The sequence below is a fragment of the Mus pahari genome, chromosome 4, assembly GCF_900095145.1.
Source record: "Mus pahari chromosome 4, PAHARI_EIJ_v1.1, whole genome shotgun sequence".
NCBI lineage: Eukaryota > Metazoa > Chordata > Mammalia > Rodentia > Muridae > Mus > Mus pahari.
In genome coordinates, this window is record NC_034593.1 from 6,761,896 (window position 1) to 6,782,508 (window position 20,613).

A 20,613-nucleotide genomic window follows, 5' to 3' on the forward strand; every position below is an offset into this window, starting at 1 on the left:
GATCTTTCCAATACTTTTATCATGAAGGTGTGTTGGACTTTGTCAAATTCTTTCTCAACATCTACTGAGATGATCGTGTGTTTTTTGTCTTTGAGTTTGTTCATGTAGTGGATTACTTTGATGGATTTATGTATATTAAACCATCCCTGCATCCCTGGGATGAAGCCTACTTGGTCATGATGGATGATTGTTTTTGATGTCGTCTTGGATTTGGTTTATGAGGATTTTATTGAGTATTTTTGCATTGATATTCATAAGGGAAATTGGTTTGAAGTTCTCTTTTTTTGGTTGGGTTTTTTATATGGTTTAGAGTTATTGTGGCTTCATAGAACATATTGGGTAGAGTACCTTCTGTTTCTATTTCATGGAATAGGTTGAGGAGTATTGGAATTAGGTCTTCGTCGAAGGTCCAATAGAAGGTCCAATAGAACTCTGCATTAACCCATCTGGTCCTGGGCTTTTTTTTTTTTTTTTTGGTTGGGAGACTATTAATGACTATTTCTATTTCTTTAGGGGATATGGGAATGTTTAGACTGTTAATCTGAACCTGATTTAACTTTCCTACCTGGTTTCTGTCTAGAAAATTGTACATTTTACCCAGGTTTTACAGCTTTGCTGAGTATAGTATTTTGTAGTAGTATCTGATGATTTTTTAGATTTCCATAGATTTTATTGTTATATCTCCCTTTTCATTTCTGATTTTGTTAGTTATGTTACTGTCCCTGTGTCCTCTAGGTAGTATGGCTAAGGCTTTATCTATCTTGTTGATTTTCTCAAAGAACCAGCTCCTGGTTTGGTTGATTTTTTGTACAGTTCTTTTTGTTTCCACTTGGTTGATTTCAGCCCTGAGTTTGATTATTTCCTGCTGTCTTCTCCTCTTTGGTGAATTTGCTTCCTTTTGTTCTAGAGCTTTTAGGCGTGTTGTCAAGCTGCTAGTGTTTGCTCGCTCCAGCTTCTTTTTGGAGGCACTCAGAGCTATGAATTTTCCTCTTTGGACTGCTTTTATTGTGTTCCATAAGTTTGGATATGTTGTGGATTCATTTTAATTAAACTCTAAAAAGTCTCTAATTTCTTTCTTTATTTCTTCCTTGACTAAATTATCATTGAGTAGAGTGTTGTTCATCTTCTATATTTATGAGGGTTTTCTATTATTTATGTTGTTATTAAAGATCAGCCTTAGTCTGTGGTGGTCTGATAGGGTACATGGGATTATTTCAATATTTTTGTATGTGCTGAGGCCTGTTTGGTGACCAATTATATCATCAGTTTTGGAGAAGGTACCATGAGGTGCTGAGAAGAAACTATATCCTTTTTTTTTTTTTTTTTTTTTTTTTTTTTTTTTTTTTTTTTTTTTTTTAGTTTGAAATGTTCTATAGATATCTGTTAAACCCATTTTTTCATAAATTCTGTTAGTTTCAATGTATCTCTGTTGAGTTTTTGTTTCCAGAATCTGTACATTGATGAGAGTGTGGTGTTGAAGTCTCCCACTATTATTGTGTGAGGTATAATGTGTTCTTTGAATTTTAGCAAAATTTCTTTAATGAATGTGGATTCCCTTGCACTTGGAGCATAGATATTCAGAATTGAAAATTCATCTTGGTAAATTTTACCTTTAATGAATAAGAAGTGTCCCTCTTTATCTTTTTTGAGAACTTTAGGTTGAAAGATGATGTTATTTGAAATTAGAATGGCTATTCCACTTTGTTTTTTTGGACCATTTGCTTGGAAAATTGTTTTCTGGCCTGTTACTCTAAGGTAGTGTCTGTCTTTGTCCCCAAGGTTGGTTTCCTGTATGCAGCAAAAATTTGGGTTCTGTTTATGTAACCAGTCTCTTAGTCTATGTCATTTTATTGGGGAATTGAATCCATTGATATTGAGGTATTAAGGAAAAGTCGTTGTTGCTTCCTGTTACTTTTGTTGCTACAGTTGGAATTTTGTTCATGTGGCTATATTCTTTAGGTTTGTTGAAACATTACTTTCTTGTTTTTTCTCGAGCTTAGTTTCCCTCTTTGTGTTCAAGTTTTCCCTTTATTATCCTTTGAAGGGCTGGATTTCTGGAAATATTGTGTAAATTTGGTTTTGTCATGGAATACCTTGGTTTCTCCATGTATGGTAATTGAGAGTTTTGCTGGGTATAGTAGCCTGGGCTGGCATTTGTGTTCTCTTANGGTCTATATGACATCTGCCTAGGATCTTCTTGNTTTCATAGTCTCTGGNGAGAAGTCNGGTGTAATTCTGATAGGTCTGGCTTTATATGTTACTTGACCTTTTTCCCTTACTGCTTTTAATATTCTCTCTTTTTTTGTGCATTTGGTGTTTTGATTATTATATGATAGGAGGAATTTCTTTTCTGGTTCAACCTATTTGGAGTTCTGTAGGCTTCTTGTATATTCATGAGCATCTCTTTCTTTAGGTTGGGGAAGTATTCTTCTATGATTTTGTTGAAGATATTTACTGGCCCTTTAATTTGGAAATCTTCCTTCTCATCTATACCTCTTGTCCTTAGGTTTGGTCTTCTCATTTTGTCCTGGATTTCCTCGATGTTTTGATTTAGGATCTTTTTGCATTCCACATTTTCTTTGATTGTTGTGTCAATGTTTTCCATGTTATCTTGTGTACCTGAGATTCTCTCTTCTATCTCTTTTATTCTGTCGTTTATACTTGCATCAATGGCTTCTGACTTCTTTCCTAGGTTTTCTATTTCCAGAGTGATTTCCCTTTGTGCTTTCTTTATTGCTTCTACTTCCATTTTTAGATCCTGGATGGTTTTGTTCAATTCTTTTACTTGATTTATGTGTTCTCCTGTATTTCTTTAAGGGAGTTATTTATTTCCCTCTTATAGTCCTCCATCATCATCATGAGAAGTGTCTTTAGATCCATGTCTTGCTTTTCTGGTGTGATGGTGTATCCAGGACTGGTTATTGTGGGAGAGATTGGTTCTGATGATGCCAAGTAACCTGGGTTTCTGTTGCTTTTGTTCTCATGCTGGCCTACTGCCATCTGATTATCTCAAGTGCTCACTGCCCTCAGTATGTCTGATTGGAGACTGTCTGTCCTGTAATCCCGGTTTATTCACAAATCCTCAGAGTCCAGCTTTCTCTGTGATCCTGTGATTCTGGGATCCTGTTGACCTGAGATTTTGGGTGTGTCAGAGTTTTTGGTGGGCAAGCTTCCTCTGAGACCCTGAGATCCTGGTGTGACCAAGCTCCTGGGATCCCGGGAACCTGGGATCCTGGAATCCTAAGATCCTGGGCATGTTATTAGCACCTGGAAGTGGTACATCCTCTGGGGGACCTTGGAGTTGTCCACTATGTTCGAAACCCAGGTAGATTAGCACAAACTGGAAGGAACCTGAGCTGCTGGTTAGGTGGGTTTCCTGTGTCCCTGCTCCTGCTGGCACAGGCCCTCACTGTTGTTTTATGTTTCATTTGACTCACCAGGGATTCTAAGATCCTGGGCATGCTAGGGCACCTAGGGTGTGGAGGGTCCTCTGGGGACTGTGGGACTGTCCAACAAGTTCACACCCAAGGTGGCCTGGGGCTGCTACTGACCGCAAAATGAGTTGAGACATCAGGGAGAAGCAGCTGTTGATTTTTGTTATTTGTTCTTTTGATGTCTGTGTGTGTGTGTGTGTTTCCCCTCTTGATTTGCTGGTCTGTAATTATATATTCCTTGTATTTTCTTGGCATGTTTAAGTTCTTTAGGTTGGAGTTTTCTTTCTAGCACATTCCGTTAGGGTGGGTTTATAAATAGATATTGCTTAAATTTGGTTTTATCATGGAATGTCTTATTTTCTACACTTTTTTTTTTTTTTTGCAGTTGAAAATTTTGCTGGATATAGTAGTCTGGGCTGGCATCTGAAGTTTCAGAGAGTATAAAAATCTTTCCTGGATTTCTAGCTTTTAGAATCTCCATAGAGAAGTCAGGTGTAATTCTAATAGGTCTGCCTTTATCAATCATTTTCTCTTTCTTTCCTTTCAACTTTTAATGTTCTTCCTTTTTTTCTGACCATTTAATGTTTTGATTATTATATTGGAAGGGGAATTTCTTTTCTGGTCCAGTCTACTTGGTGATCTGGACACTTCTTATATTTTGATAGGTATCTATTTCTTTAGTTTAGGAATTTTCTCTTCTATAATTTTGTTGTTAGTATTTTCTGGGCCTTTGACTGCATGTTTTCTCCTTTCTCTACTTTTATTATGTTTAAATTTGTTCTTTTAATAATTTGTCAAGTTTCCTAGATGTTGGCCATGATTTTTATGATTTTTCTCTTTCCTCAATGTATCCATTTCTTTTATTGCATCTTCAATGCCTAGGATTCTCTTTTTCTATCTCTTATACTATGTTTGGGAGACTTGCTTCTGAGGTTTCTATTAAGTTTCTAAATCTTTCATATCCACATTTCCCTCAGTTAGTTGCTACATCCACTCCAGTGAAGTTGGCTTGACAGGTTTAGAAACCTGGAAGCAGTCCCTAGGCAAAGAGTTTCACAGAAACTTAGCTTCCTGGATCCTTGGCATTCCCATAGCATGTATACTCAAACCCTGTCCCTGCGTTAGTCTGGTGTATGGATGGGTATGCCCTCTTTCAGTATTGTTTCAGTATAAGTGCCTTTAAGGATTGATTTTGACATCTAGCCAAGCCTTTGCTAGTGTTCCAGTGCCCTAGAAAGTTCTTGAAGCTGACCCTGAGCTTGGAATTCAGTAAGAATGTTACCTAATCAGTAACACTCAAATTACTTCTAGTAGAGCCAGTGAAAATAATCAGGCATTACAATTCACTTGAATAGAGCTAGAAAGCTCAGGGCTGGTCTACATAGTATTTACTTAGAACAATAGCGAGTCACACCCAAACACAGGAATACACAATGGTCTAGGAAATAGGTGGGTTGTAGTATTATTCACGAGAGGGTTAGTAGAAGGGAATTCCCCTAGTGCAGGTTTTTCACTAGGCCCAGAGGAATAGCATAATCAGGTATTTACTAAAGGACCCCTGGTGGTGGGTTTAACAATAGACTAGCATTGTATCAGAGCATTCACCTGGCTCCTTTGTTTAGCTGATCTTAATTAAGGGCTGTTCCTATTCTCAGTTGTAAACAAGGCCTGGCTCCTGCTATCTTTTTATGTATGCATTTTCTTTGTTTTGTGTTAAGAACCAGTGTATCTTGATGGATGTATTTGGCTAGCCTTCTTGTTTTTCTTTTGCATTAAAAGCCTGGTGTTTGCTTGGAGAAAATACATCCAGATAGAGCACTCCCTTGTGTTCGTATTTGTTTGTCCTTCATTTCTTGCTGACTGCTTGCTCACCTGAAACCAGAACCCCGTTTCCCGAAGATCAAGGACCCAACTGAGGTTTGTCTGCAGTAGTTAATGTTTTTTTTTATTGATTTTATTATCATCTTCAGGTACTGAACTCTTTTATTCATTTCCTTTCATTGTTTATATTCATAGATTTATTTAAGAGATTATTCATTTCATTATAAGACCTCTTATATCTATAAAGGCTATTTTAAAGACTTTGTCTTCTATTTCAGCTGTGTTGTAATTCTCTGGGCCTGTTGTGGTATGGTTGCTGGACTCTAGCATATACATACAGTCCTTGCTGTTATTAACTGTATTTTTCCACTGGCATCTAGACATCTTGGTTTGGGAAATTGTAATTCCAGGTGCTTATATCTGGTCTTGTTTGTTGAGTGGCTATTTTGTTCTTGATTTTTGGTGCCTTCTTTGGTTCTTAGGAACATGTCTTCCTTATGTTTTGACTGGAGGGGAATTCTGCGATTCTACTAAGTGTGACCACTGAGTGCTCCAGGTAAGATGTGTTTCTATGTATTGGTGGCTGACACTTACAATGTGACTGATGTGTGTCTGTGCATGCATGCGTGCGTGCGTGCGTGCGTGCATGCGTGCGTGTGTGTGTGTGTGTGTGTGTGTGTGTGTGTGTGTGTGGTGTGTGCTGAGAAAGTTCACAGGAGTGAGGAAAACAAAGTGTTCCACCAGAATCTGCTTAGTCCCCATGGGAAAGAGGTAGAGACTGAGGAAAGGCCACAGCAGGGAGTCTGCTACAGAGCTGCAGGTAAGGCTGGGGAATGGATTTGGAGGAGAGGAGTAAGAGTGATCTGTATGCCTTGCTGGCATACATTGAAAGGCATGGCTAGTGGGTTCCCAGGAATGCCTGCTGGAGTTGGGAATTGAGAAGACAGCATGGATGGGGAAGAAGTTTGGAGATGCTGTGTGGTCTAAGACAGGTAAGAGAGGAGGTAGAGGCCAGAACAGGAGGTCTGCTACACAGTTGGCATGAGACTGAGTGATTAGATTTTAAGGAGAGGGGTGAAATTGGATTTTAAGGAGAGGAGGGAGAAGTGAAGATACCCTGCTAGGCTAGATTCCCTGGCCAGACTGTCCTGAAGGTTCCCAGCAAATGCCCATTGGAGTTGGAGGCTAGGATATAATTTCGAGTAGGGGAAGAGGGCTTGGAAAGGAAGAAATGTGTGATGGAGGGAAGTGGGTGAGGAGGGTGGGGCTGCAGTCAGTGCTCATTTACAGAACTGGGAATCAGACTGACAGATTGAATTGAGAAGAGGGCATGAGGCAGTAAGGATCTGCAGGCAGCCTACTTGCTTCCTGGGGAGAATGCACTGTTCCAGTTTCTTAGGTGGAACTTGTGAAGTATCTAACGAGCCAAATGGCTTTCCTTCTGGATCTTTTGCCCTTCTGATTTTTAGTGACTAATATGGAAAACAACTGAATCTTACGAATAAGTAACTATAATTTTACTGTGAACAGAATATAGCACTTAAGGCTTTTTAAATGAGTTATCAAAATGACCTCTGTCTTTTAATCTGCATTCAAAGTGTCAGTTATGGAATGGTGGTAAAACTGTCTTTCAAGATGGGATTTCACTCTAAATCAGTGGTTCTCAACTTAAGGGTCACTGCCCCTATGGCAAACCTCTATCTCCAAAAGCATTTATATTACAATTCATAACAGTAGCAAAATACAGTTATAAAGTAGCAATGAAAATAATTTTATGCTTGGGAGTTACCACAACACAAGGAAGTGTTCCCCACCCTCCTCACCACTTAATAGACTTACCAATTTTGTGAAATGTCAGATATATGATTTGGCAGCAAAATCTATCCAAGTGCATTATCATAAGTTAGCTATGGAACATCAAGAGACTCAAGACAGGGTTCATATCCCATCCAGGGTGTTCCCAAAGGTCATTTCCACCCAATCTAAGAAAGGGGACTCCTGCCCCAGGACCAAGTAGAGAGGGGCCACCCAGAACCCCCTCTGACTGGTGATCTATGTTCTTGCATGGGCTGTGAGGCAAAACACTACAAGGGGATATAAAGCAAAAACTAAAAATATCTTTCTGGGTTCCCTGAGGGACAAGCCTGACTGCATAGGGTTGATGTCCAAAGTATCCCCTCTCCAGGAAAAAGACATCCAGGTGGGTATGGTCCCTATGCCTCACTGGACAATACCAAAAGGACTGGAGCTATTACAAGGCCCCCTTTAGTCCCCTTTAGTCAATGCCAGCAACAATGATGGGAGGTATTCGTTGGGGGTAAAACAGGTATAGCAATACCTTCATAAAAAGGTGGTTGGGAACACAGCCAGTAATCATCACCAAGGTTAGGGGAGGTGGCTTTGAGGGTAAGAATGGTTTGATTCACTAAGGTAAGGATAAGATTCTTGGTCTGAATAAAGAGGGGAGAATCAGCTATGGGAGCAAGGAAAGTTTCTGAGATAAAAACATGAGCAATTTCTATAAAAGATGGAGGATCAAGTTTTATGTGTGGCTGTGGCTAGGGGACTAAACCAGGGTTGGGACCAATAGTCACTGGCAATTTGGCATGAACACATTCTTTAAGGAGCTTAATGGTAAAGATGAGGCCAGTATCTGTGCCTGTTTGATAAAGGCAGAGACCCCACGAAAATCCCCACTCCCATCATTGGACTTAGCATGGTCTGTAAATGTAATGGACAGGGGGAGGCACTACCCAAGGTAACATGGTAAGAATTTTTACAAGAAGGATCAACAAACAAAGAACTTGGAGGGCCTGAAAAACTTCAGGAGACAGTAATACAATCCCAAGAAGAGGTAGGATTCCAATAAACTGTCCCGAGGTCTCACAACCCCAGCTGGAACAATAAAGGTCAGCTTTGTCACTGCACATATGATAGAAGGAACAGTCACAATGGTGCCTTGGGCAGACATAAAAATCTGTATCTTAAAGTAAGTTTCGCCTGATGGAATTATTGCAGCCAGGTTTGACTGACTGATGAACCGAAATAAATAACTCTTAAGGAGAAATAATCTGGGAGGCGGGCCTATTATCTTCTGGGGCCTCATATAAATCTAACTGGGACTCAAGACCCCAAGGGACTGCCTGTGCTAATTTACAAAGATCGGGGGTAAGTCTGGCTGGCCACCAAATAATGGTAGAAATATTGGAAGTGGCCCAGACAACATCATTTCTCTCTGAGAAGACCACCCAAGTGTAATTCCAAGGGAGGTGTCTATGATTAGGAGATTTGGGTGGAGGCAGTTGAAAGTTGGTGGTCGTTCTGGTCAGCCACAGGATCAGGAGTAGGATCAGGAGTATGTTCGTTTCAAGCAGCATCTGGAAAAGAAATAAGATTTGCCTCAGGAGGAGACGATTGCTCCACTCTGGACACAGGCTGCTTAACAGTTTTTACTAGTCTCTCTGGTAACCATCTTGGGCCAGCATTTTCTTTGTCATAAATACAAGCAGACCCTCATCCCCAAATATGGACGGAACCTGGTTCTTTCCATTGTCCAGTGAGGGGCTCTCTCCATCGCACTAATGTGTGAGAATCTTGTGACTTAGGATGCCACAGGCAGTCAGCTGCTGACTTGCCTTCATTATCCAGAGACAAGAAGTTAAGGACAAAGAGAGCATGATTGAGCCTGTTTCGGGGCGTCAAGGGGGAATAAGCATCTGTAACTATAGCCAAGCGCTGAAGCATATTTTTAAAAGTCTGGTGGGCTCGTTCTACGATGCCCTGGTCCTGAGGATTATAGGGGACACCAATGACATGCTTAATGTCAAACTGGGAACAAAACTGTTGGAACTTGGTTCCTATATAACCGGGGCCATTGTCAGTTTTAATAATCTGTGGTTTTCCCATGGTGGCCATGCACTGTAAAGTATGTGTTATTACATCATGCAATGCCTCTCCAGAAAGGGGAGATGTGTGTATAAATCCACCATAGGTATCAACTGTGACATGCACATATCTTAATTTTCCAAAGGAGGGAAAATGGGTAACATCCATCTGCCATCATTCATTAGGGATGAATCCCCTGGGTTGACTCGCAGGTGAGGAACTGGCAGCAGAGTGGCACATTCACCACAGGACTTATTTTCTCTTGCTTGATCTTGAACATTTGGCACAAGTTAGAAGCATTTAAATGATGTAAAGCATGAACCCCTTTAGCCAAATCTATGGAATCAAGTAGGGTGAAGAATGCTGCGTGAGTGGCCTCATCAGCTAGGGTATTTCCATGTGACAGAGGATCACCTAGGCCAGAATGGGCTCTCAAGTGCCCCACAAACATGGTACTGTCCTTTTAATGCTTAAAGATTGAATCTCCACAAATAATTTGGAAGCAGGCTTAATATATGGGACTATCTCTAAGACAGGAATAGAATGAGTCACATAAGCGCTATCAGTATACAAATTAAATGGGGTCATTGGTAACCTTTAAAAAACCTGAAGAACTGCAAACAATTCGACCAGCTGGGCAGAGGAATACGGGGACTGCACTGAAGTAACCTGATCTTGTACAGCATAGGCAGCTTTACCTGCTGAGGAACCATCTGTGAAAACCAAGGTGCCTTCAAAGAATTGAGTTTTGGAGATGACTTTGGGGAAAATCAAGGAATGTATTTTTACAAATTGTATAAGGGATATTATCTATAATGGCCGCAAAGGAGGCACAGGCTATGACCCAATCATCATTAGGTTGAAGAAGCCATTCAACCTGACTTGAGGTATAGGGGATAATGATAACATCAGGATCTTTGCCAAAACATTGTCTGCACATTTTCCTTCCTTGAACAATTAGGGCGGCAGACAAGGAGTAATAGGTTGCCAAGACCTTACTTGGACTTGAGGGGAGATGTACCCATAACAAAGGACATCCCTTTTTGGCGGGAGTCCAGGGCTGCTGCCAGAAGAACCCCACTGGAGTGTGTGTTGTAGCACAAATTATAAAATAAAGTGGTACAGGGTAATACATTTGAAATGAAGTTTGGGAAGATATGGATTGACTTATCTGCTGCAGGGCTGAAATGGCTTGGAGAGTAAGGACACGAGGGGACAAAGGATGGGAGTCTCTTGAGAGGAGTTCATTGAGGGGAACTAGAACCTCAGGAAGAATCTTTAGATATGGGCGAACAAACTGGAGGTTCCCGAGCAACTGTTGAAAATCATGCAAAGTCTTAAGGGAAGCTCAAGCTCAGTCTTCGGGGTATAGACCTGTCCCAGCTCGAGCTCATACCCCAGATGGAAATAGGGATCTTTCATCTGAATCTTTTCAGGGGAAACTTAATGCCTGTTGAATTTGCTGAAAACAGAAAGGGTCCGTTATCTATTAGGGGACAATCATCTGGCTCATCAAACTCAAGAATCCCAGGTCAGCTGCTGAAAATCAGGACACAGCTAGCCCTGGAACTCACTGCCACCAGAAAAGGCATCAGAAAAGAAATCCACAGTATTCAAATGCATTCCAGTCAGGTCAGACATGGAGTGACTTGGAGCAACTGACACAGCCTGCACAGAACACATCTCAGGAAGACACATTGCTCCAGTGAAGCAGCATCTATAGGTGCACATGGGAGGCAGGAGCAGGGAGGAAGGTGTTAGATCAAGCCATCCGTCCTCTAATTGCTGGAGAGCTCTGAGCAGCTGCACTTGCTCCTTTCAGGATTCTACCACATTGTGCAAAGATGCCACATCAGCAATTAGCTGAGAACAGGCACCAGACATGGCAGGCAGATCAAAGCCTGCATCTAAAATCCCATAGGGTGGTGGTGGAAAGAAAGATGGGAGTGTAGCAACATTTCTCTGTGGGGAAGCAGAGGCCAGGGAGATGGTAGCCAGTAAGGTGGTGCCTGATTCACAAAGTGCTGCCTCTTTGGTGAGAGCCACCTTCTCAGGTGGCAGCTCATCATCAAAATTAATGAGGGAAGGATAAAGATCTGCAATCCTAATTTCCTCCCTAGGTAGGGGTAAAGAAAGGTCCATAACATCAACCACAGAGAGCAAAATGGACAAGGGTCCTTCTCTTAAAGGGGACAAAGGAGGTGTATGCGTTACTAGATTAGAACAAGGGTGACAAGGGACATGTTCTTTAAGAAACTGCTCTTCCAGTGATGGTGGCGGTAGAGGAGGGGGAGAGGCAGATTCCTTAAGAGATCACTCTCCCTCAGACACTAGATGCTGGAGATCTGGCCATTCAGGGGTGCTTCTAAGAATGCCATTAATGAGGGACCAGTAGCTAAAGGCAGTAACAGGTACCTTTGTAGGTCTAAATGCTTAATAATAATCTTTGAAGCCATCACCAAATCTGCACCACCTTTTCTCATCAATTGTCCCCTCTTGGGGGAACCATAGACAAATGTCTCCCACAAAATCTAAAAATTTTATTAAATCCTTTTTTTTTTAACCCTAGTTCCTTGCGTTTTGAGTGACTCCTTGAGCCCTGTTACTAAAAGTGACTGCTTAGAAAATGCTTGTCCCATGTCTTACCATATTTCTCCTAAGATCTGTGGTGCTCTATTTTTTCCTCTCAGGCTGTCTCAAGAAGGGTTGGACCATGGCATCCTGTTGAACCGAAGAGGTGCTTCTCAAGATGAGTGGGGTAGGCCTACTCTCCAATGATGAGCAGTGTTCTCTCCTCTGTGATTCCCCTGGGGTCCCTGTTCAGGTGCCAGTTTGTACAGACCTGCAGACTGGTGAACGAGGACTGGAGAACCACCTGGAAGAGAATGGGGGAACAAGAAACACAAAGAACGGACAGCAAGATAAAAAAAAAAAAAATCTGATCAAGCTGACAAATTTTGTTTTTCCCAGGAAGGTTTTAAACCCAAATAGAAGCAAGATATGGGGATGGGGATGACACAGATTCGCTTGTTTCTCGGGAATGCACCTGTTCCCCAAAGCAGGATATTGCCTAGGTAAAAGGTTCAGCAGGTTTGACAGAACAGAGAAGGTTGCTAGGTCCCTGTCCACAAGACCTACAGCTATTTGTTCTTAACTGGAGGTAGTACTTTCCCACAGAGGCCTCAACTTTTCCCACAGAAATCTCAACTAAGCTAGTACTTTTCCACTAAGGCCTAGACTTTATACGTAAGCACTTATGGCTGACAAGACAGTTACATTCAAACAGGGTCACTCCCAACAAAGTCCAGCTGCCACCACTTACCATGGATATGTGGGTATTTCCTAGTCTCATAGCTGCTTTTCCTGCCACCTGTTCACTTAGCATTTTTCTACTATTCTTTTCAGGCATTACATTTTAGTTCTCCTGAAACAGAATAAAGTCGTACCTTCCCTGAGCCCTTCCTCATGTCTTGCATCTGTTCTTCAGTAGATTTGCATGGCCACATCTTCCATATTTAGTTTCAACACCATCTCTTAAGAGATGCTCACCATACAGACTAAAGTTTTTCATCCTGTTCTCACTATCCATGATTTCTTTCTAGTTTAATTTTAGTAATGTTTTTAAAAAACATTTGGACACATATATACATATAACATTATACAGACTGAACATACAACTCAAAATGCCTTACCTGAGGATTCATCCCAAATACAGTTACCAAACCCAGACACTATTATGGATGCCAACAAGTGCTTGCTGACAGGAGCCTGATATAGCTCTCCCTTGAGAGGCTCTGCCAGAACCTGACAAATACAGAGGTGGATGCTCTCAGCCAACCATTGGACTGAGCAAAGTGTCCCCAGTGGAGGAGCTAGAGAAAGGATCCAAGGAGCTGAAGGGGTTTGCAGCCCCATAGGAGGAACAACAATATGAACTAACCAGTACCCTTAGAGCTCCCAGGAACTAAACCACCAACCAAAGAGTGCACATGGAGGGACCCATGGCTCCAGCTGCATATGTAGCAGAGGATGGCCGAGTCAGACATCAATGAGAAGAGAGGCCCTTGGTCCCGTGAAGGCTTGAGCCCCAGTGTAGGGAATGCCAGGACCAGGAAGCAACAGTGGGCGGGTTGGTGAGCAGAGGGAGGAGGGGATAGGGGATTTCAGAGGGGAAATGAGAAAAGGGGATAACAATTGAAATGTAAATAGAGAAAATATGTAATAAATAATAAAATTTTGAAGAGCCAAAGAAAGTTTGCCATGTTCCAGGTGTTTCCATGACTGTTTCTAACTGTGGTTTTCAGAGTGGTAGCATCAGATAGGAAAGCAGAACCACAGATACATTCATGCACAAAGAACCATCAGACCAGGAAGCACAAAGCCTGGAGTCCCAAAGATAAGGTCGCCAGCGAGGGAGGGGCTGATGAGAACCTCAACACAAACACAAAAGAGAGGGAGGGGCTGATGAGAACATTAACACAAACACAAAAGAGAGGGAGGGGCTGATGAGAACATTAACACAAACACAAAAGAGAGGGAGGGGCTGATGAGAACATTAATGCAAGCACAAAAGAGAGGGAGGGGCTGATGAGAACATTAATGCAAGCACAAAAGAGAGGNAAAAGAGAGGGAGGGGCTGATGAGAACATTAATGCAAGCACAAAAGAGAGGGAGGGGCTGATGAGAACATTAATGCAAGCACAAAAGAGAGGGAGCGGATGATGAGGACATTAACACAAGCAGGAAAGGAAGACTTTTAAGTCAAGCTATTTAGAGAAACTAAATTGTCAAGGGAATGTTTAGTACAAATAATATGTAAAATTAGTTAAATATGAATCTCTTTCCATGACTCAGTTTTCGATATTACTTTTGGTATTTTTTCATGTGTGTAAGCATATACACTGTTTTTAGGTCATGGAAACAGATCTTGAAATGAGCAAACCATTAAATCTTGTTTGTGCTAATATAAATCAATAGTGACCGATTGTTTACACACATAGACATATGTATGTATGTATGCATGCATGTATGTATATTTTTCTAGTGAGACACAACAGCAGTAGCTCCTAAACTGAGACAAATATGGGTCAGGTAATGTAGGATAGTAAGTGGAAAGCAATAAACTTTGCTCAGGCTGAACATGTTGGCCAAAATGGAGCAAGTCCAGTTGGAAGCTTTTCCTCTTCAACCTGTGCCTATGGGGATTGCAGGGCAGTGGATAGCACAGATAGTTTTATGATATGATAGGGATTTGTTCACTGGCAAAATTCATCTAAGATGAATTGGAGATAAGGCAGGGGTATGGCAGTAAACTGACTTTAGAAGTGAGAAAATGGTCGAAGCTTCTGGGTCATCAGCTGCCCAAGATGTAGATGTTAAAAGAAAACAGAGCAACTTGACAGATAAGGCACTCAGGACACAGTGCTCAAGCAAGGGAGGCCTTCTCCCTTGGGGACATAGACATTATTTTTTAGAAATTTAGAAGAATGAAGTTGGAGATAGGAGGATATTATAAAGTCTTGTGTCTGATGGTGTAGTCAAGTTGGCATGATGTCTTTGGCTTTGACTTGTACATACATGTACAGAACTAACGCACAGATGAGAAGCCCAGTAGTCCTCGCCCAAGGCTCTTAGTGTTCAGCAGTAGTAGGATGTTTTGCTATCATCACTCATGGCTGTACTTTTTATACAGACTACTCAAGAACACCTTTGGTCCCAGCGATTACATTAGGATGCTTTAATGTAAGTGAGTTTACTGGGGTACAGTAGATAAAAAGAGATAGGGAGACAGAAAATAAATGAAAGAAATGTGTTTTTACTTATGACTATAACCTGAATTTAACATTGTTAATTTTCTGCCAAGCTAAAGTCAAGTCTTTACTACAGTCCAGGGAAACTGAGATCAGACTTTCAAAAATAAAAATGTTTTAATATTTATTTAATGGCCTAAATATGCAGTAGTATATAGATTTTTAGGTATTCCCCATTTTGTGACATTAGAAGAACATGGGTTTTATTTTGTTGTTCTTTGTTTTGTTTTTGTTTTTTTCCACCTTAGTACCTAGTTGGATTTTACAATTAAGCTCTAAAGAAAGTTATTTTTCCTTCGTTCAAATTTGAAGTATTTATGGACTAGTAAGAGATAATGTTAAAATACAGCAAAAGAAAAAGAGATTTGTTTTGGAATTTTGAAAGAGACGCTGATTTCAGAGCAGAGAAAAGATCAAAGACTCATTTGGTAGAAGAAATGATTTCCTTGAATGACCACACCAAAGGCTAAATGAGGAGACAGATAGAAAGGCAGAAATGTTCACTGAAGCCACGTAGCTCTCCAGGGAAGGATGTTCTGATACCTGGCAAGAATCACCAATGAGAAAATGTGGGTGATCAATCTTTATCTGGACCTGGTACAAAAGAGACTTACTGAAAACCATGTTCCCTTGAGGTATACATCTCCCACGAACTTTGTCTCTTTGGAATCTGTCCCAGTGTCAAATGAGAACCTTTCTTCCTAACCATTTTGTGTCCCTCAGAGCATTTGTGTGTCAGGATAGACACATGACCTTCCTTATGAGTAGTGATGCCTTCTGCTTAGAGGAACACTGTCTTAGTTAGAGTTTCCATTGTGGACAAGAGACACTGTGACCAAGGCAACTTATAAAGGACAATATCTAACTGGGGCTGATTTACAGGTTCTGAGGTTTAATTCATTATCATCATGGCAGGAAACATGGCAGTGTCCAGGCAGGCATGACACTGAAGAAGGTGAGTTATATATCTTCTTCTGAAGGCAAACAGAAGACTGGCTTCCAGGCAGCTCTCTCAAAGCTCACCTCCACAGTGACACACTTCCTGGAACAATGCCATACCTACTAATGGGACACTCCCTGGGCTAGGCATATTCAAACTACCACATTCATGAAGCTTTCAGAATTTGCATAGTTTGTAGTTAGCAGCACATTTGGTCAATTAAATTGGTTTGGTCGATTAAAAGCATCAGTTCTTGCCTCATTTTTTCTCCTTTCCTTCCTGCTGTCTCCTCCTCTTCTCTCTTCCTTTCTTTGTTTACTCTCTCCCCAGTTCCTCAAACAAAACAATCTAGTATGCTTTATCTTTATCTTTAAGCAATACCTTTCTGTGTCCTATGGTGTGCTGTGATTGGCTAGTAGCCCGAGTTTCATACCCTGTGCATTGGCTTCCTTGCCAGAAAAGAATATTACTATCTTAAATGCCCAACAAATATACCTCATTGTAAGAGTTCCCCAATTCTAGAAGTGTGGCTTAATAAGATGCAGACTGTATAAAGGCTCGCTGTCTACTGTAAATATCTAGAGGAGAAGATGGAAGAGGTGAGCACAGAGATTGGATAGTGTAAAAATCAACAGCTGACTTACTTCCTCTTAAATCAACTTTCTAACTTAAAGTCCTATGGACTCCAGCCCCAAGTCCTCCGAAATACATTTAAACAGTCCTACTGAAAACTGATTTATGTCATTTATTTATAGTCTGCTTCAGTCTTTCTGAAGTCTGAATATTGATGATTATTTCATAAACATCTTACAGTTTTTATTAAATTTTGCTATTCATAGGTCTCAAAAATTAATGAGAATAATGCAAATATGGTGTATGCACATTTGCTGTCTTCTCTAACTGTTTGAATGACAATTGTGAGTGCCAGAGACATTGCGTCCTCTGGCACCAAGAGTAGAATTACCTGGGTAATCATGCCTCACTCAGGGCAGCAGACTATGAGTGAAAGGCTGAAAATAAAATTTCTACAGAATTTTGTTAACATTGAAAATGGAGGAGAGCAAGATAGTTTTTGTTTGTTTGTTCTGTGATCTTATTTTTTATTATTGTCTATGGTTGTGGGTAAAATATTTAATATGATTACAGACTAGATTAAATTTGAGGCTTATGTGTGAATCTAAGGGAACTTCCCATGGGTAGGGAACCAACATTTCTGGTCATCACACTACGTGTTAATCCAATGAGAGCAGATGCAGACCATTGTGTACAGTAGAGCTACTCACTTGGAACTCATTGGCTGGTGATCAAATGAACACCCTTGCAGCCTGTCAACTGACAATGTACTTAGTCTCATATCTCCTATGAGCCATTTACAATCCCTATATATACATTGCATTTAGCAGTCTGCTTTTTCTAATCAATATTCTTAATCTGTTAAGTGTGCAGCATAAAAACAATGTCTAGTTATTGCTTTCCAGTTGAAATATCTAGGGTTTTTGTCTCACTGGAAACTTGTCAGATAGTCTGATGTAGATTTTTGAGGATATTACCTTTTTATCAGGAAGATATTTTTATCGTTGAAATTATTGAAAAAGCAAGTTTAAAAAAAAAAGACTTGTAAAACCTATTTTTGCTATTAGCAAAAGGTTTAGGCTTTTGCTAATAGTTAGGAAGGATTTTGTCCACAAGCCAGATGGAATCACAATCATTTTGAGTATTTAAAGGGAACAAAAGCTTCATACAAACTGAGAAATTACCCAGGAAGGAGAGACAGAGGAGCAGCCCCTCCCATGTGACTGGCTGCCAGTTTTCATGTTTATTCTTACATTCTTTATACTTGCACAATCTAACACATTTATCCTTCCCACAGGAGTTACTCTGGTATGCATTTCACATTAATATGCACATTTAAATGAGGAGTCAGGTTCCAGGTTATAATAAAAACCACTTATAAAAAGTGCCTTCCTGATTTCAAATCTTGAAACAGCCACCACAGATAAAATTATTTTTCAAGGAAGGTAAGTTGGGCTTTATTGCTTCTTTCTAAATGTTCAAAATTTACTTTATTAGTTATTTTATAGTGTGTCCCTAAATGAATACATTCATATCAGACCAAGGGGAATGAAGCCCGGCACTGCAAAGGCTCTCTAATGAGCCATGCAGAACCGAAATAACTACATATGCATTCCGCAAATGGACCATTAATTGGAAAAAGAACCAAAGTGTGAAGACATAATCCTATAGGATGGAACTCAGAATGGTGATATATTTTAAGGCATTAAGAACTTTCTATTTATTTTTGTGAAAGAAAAAGTAAGGTTAAATGTGGAATCTAATTTTTTCCTCATCTACCTCAGCCAGAACATTTCTATCAAACTGTGGAAACATCGAGAAAGAAATATTTGTTTTTTGGAGAATTTTTTTCAGCTAAAGAAGAACTCTCCTCTTGATCTACTCCATTTTCATTGATATTTAAATATCCTGTATTGTCACAGTGGTTGGTTACTCTCTCAGGTGCTACAGAAACTGATTAAGGCATGATATTCTGACTGCAGGACAGACAAGGACATGTCAACACTTACAGGTCCCAGATTGAACCTGAGCTGTGTCTAGATGAATTCATCCTCTGCACCAGGATCTGTTAAAAGTAATGGTTCATTACAGTTGTACCACAGGTGTGCCTTGGTTTGTCTGGGATGCACTGCATATATGGTCAGCCAGCTCCTTCCAAGGAACAGCTCACTACTGCCTTGCATTTATGCGCTGTCCGTGGCTATATGTATAGTTTCTCTTACCTTCTCTTCCTTGTTCAAATGAGTGGTCAGCACTCATTTCTCTTAGCACCATTCTCTTGTCTCTGTATATTATTTTTCATGCCATTTAAAAGCAATGCTTTGTAGACTATTGTCTGTGAAAGGACGTGGCATGGAAGTTAGTAAGTTAAGGACTGGAGACACAAGTGAGTTTTCACACACCATCATTACAGTTATGGAAACTCCTTTTTATTTAACTTGTGCTTTCTAGTCAGCTTTTTGTCTGAAAGCACTTGTTAGAGAATCGGTGATTTCGCCTTACACAGTTGGTGAAGCGTTGTGTAAAGTGGTTCTTATACAGTTGTATAGTTTTTGAGTAGAGAACACACATAATGCGTCTCAGACATTAAAGAAGTCAGCAAATTAAGAAGAACTGGTCAAGAGCTATATATGACATCCCGAGTTTTCTGAAGGATTTATGATTTTGATATGATACACCAGGGCTTTGAAAGTGCTGATCACACATCATCCTGTATTATTTTAGTGGGATCACTCATGAGATGATAATGGGATGATACAAGAATTCTTCCTTTTCAGGGGAAAAGAAAAATATGCTACTTGAATTCCCACCTGATGTGGTCATTCTAGCTTCCATGTGGGTAAACTTGATACTTGGGGAATTCAATATGTTCTTCTTCAATAGCCTTCTTTGAGACATGGAAAAGGAGGAAAAATACTGAATTCTGTAACATTTAAGAAGGAAAAAAATAGCATTCTATTGTGGCCAAAGAAAAATTTTTAGCACTAGACTTAAAACAACAGTATTTGTCATTTTTTGTGATTTTTGTATTGGGCAAATATTTCTTCAGTGCTGTCTGGAGTCACTTCGGCCGTGCTCTGGGCTGATGGTATGGCCTGGACACCTGATTCTCTCCCTAGAGTCTTGTCCTACAGTTTTTCCATAGGTTCTTTCTCTAGGAGACTCTTCTTCAGCTCTTTGCAACATAGAGGCTGAATCATAATGAGAAAAAAACTCAGAACAAGATCTTATAAAGCCTCTGCTTTGTCACTTTTGGTGATGGTGGACACCAAGTCCCAAGTCCAAGTACAGAATCATTATGGGACAGATTCACCTTGAATGTGGTAAGTAGAAGGCATTGCTCTTTAGGAAGCAACAGTGTGGTGTCCAGCTTACAGAAGGACTTGTGAAACTATGTGTCAGCCAGGTCAGTAACTTAGAGACAGAAACAAACTCTATCACTCTATCACTCTATCAAAGATCATGGCATTTTTAAATATCCAACTTAAGAAGATTAATCTAGCCATCTAATTTTGGAACAAATCATGATTTGAAAATCTTTGGAGAACAAAAAATAATAACCAAGTGTTCTATTCAAAATATTTCCATAAACACTCATAAATGAAAATCTATGGGAACGTATTAAGGCAAAATTAAGTTTAGTAATTTGAGAGTCATTCTTTTTTTTTTTTCAAAGATTTATTTATTTAATATATGTGAGTACACTGTTGCTGTATTCAGCACACCAGAAGAGGGCATCGGATCTCATTACAGATGGTTGTGAGTCACCATGTGTTTGCTGGGAATTGAACTCAGGACCTCTGAAAGAGCAATCAGTGCTCTTAACCACTGACCCTTCTCTCCAGCCCCTTGAGAGTCATTCTTATGAGTGATTTTTATACAAATTGATTCTATGCAAAAGATGATAAAAAATTATCAAAATTCAAGTAAAATAAAGCATATATAGATTGAGTAAGCAAAGTCAATTCTATGAAGAAATATTCTTATGGTTACTTCTAGTGTCACTAATAATGTTTTTGTTGTTGTTGTTGTTGCTTTTGGTACTATGTGGTTTGTGACTAAACATTATAAAGAAACTAATGCTAACATGAAAATACTGAAAAAAAGCATTTGAATTTTTCAACAATATTCAACTCACCTCACTAATCTA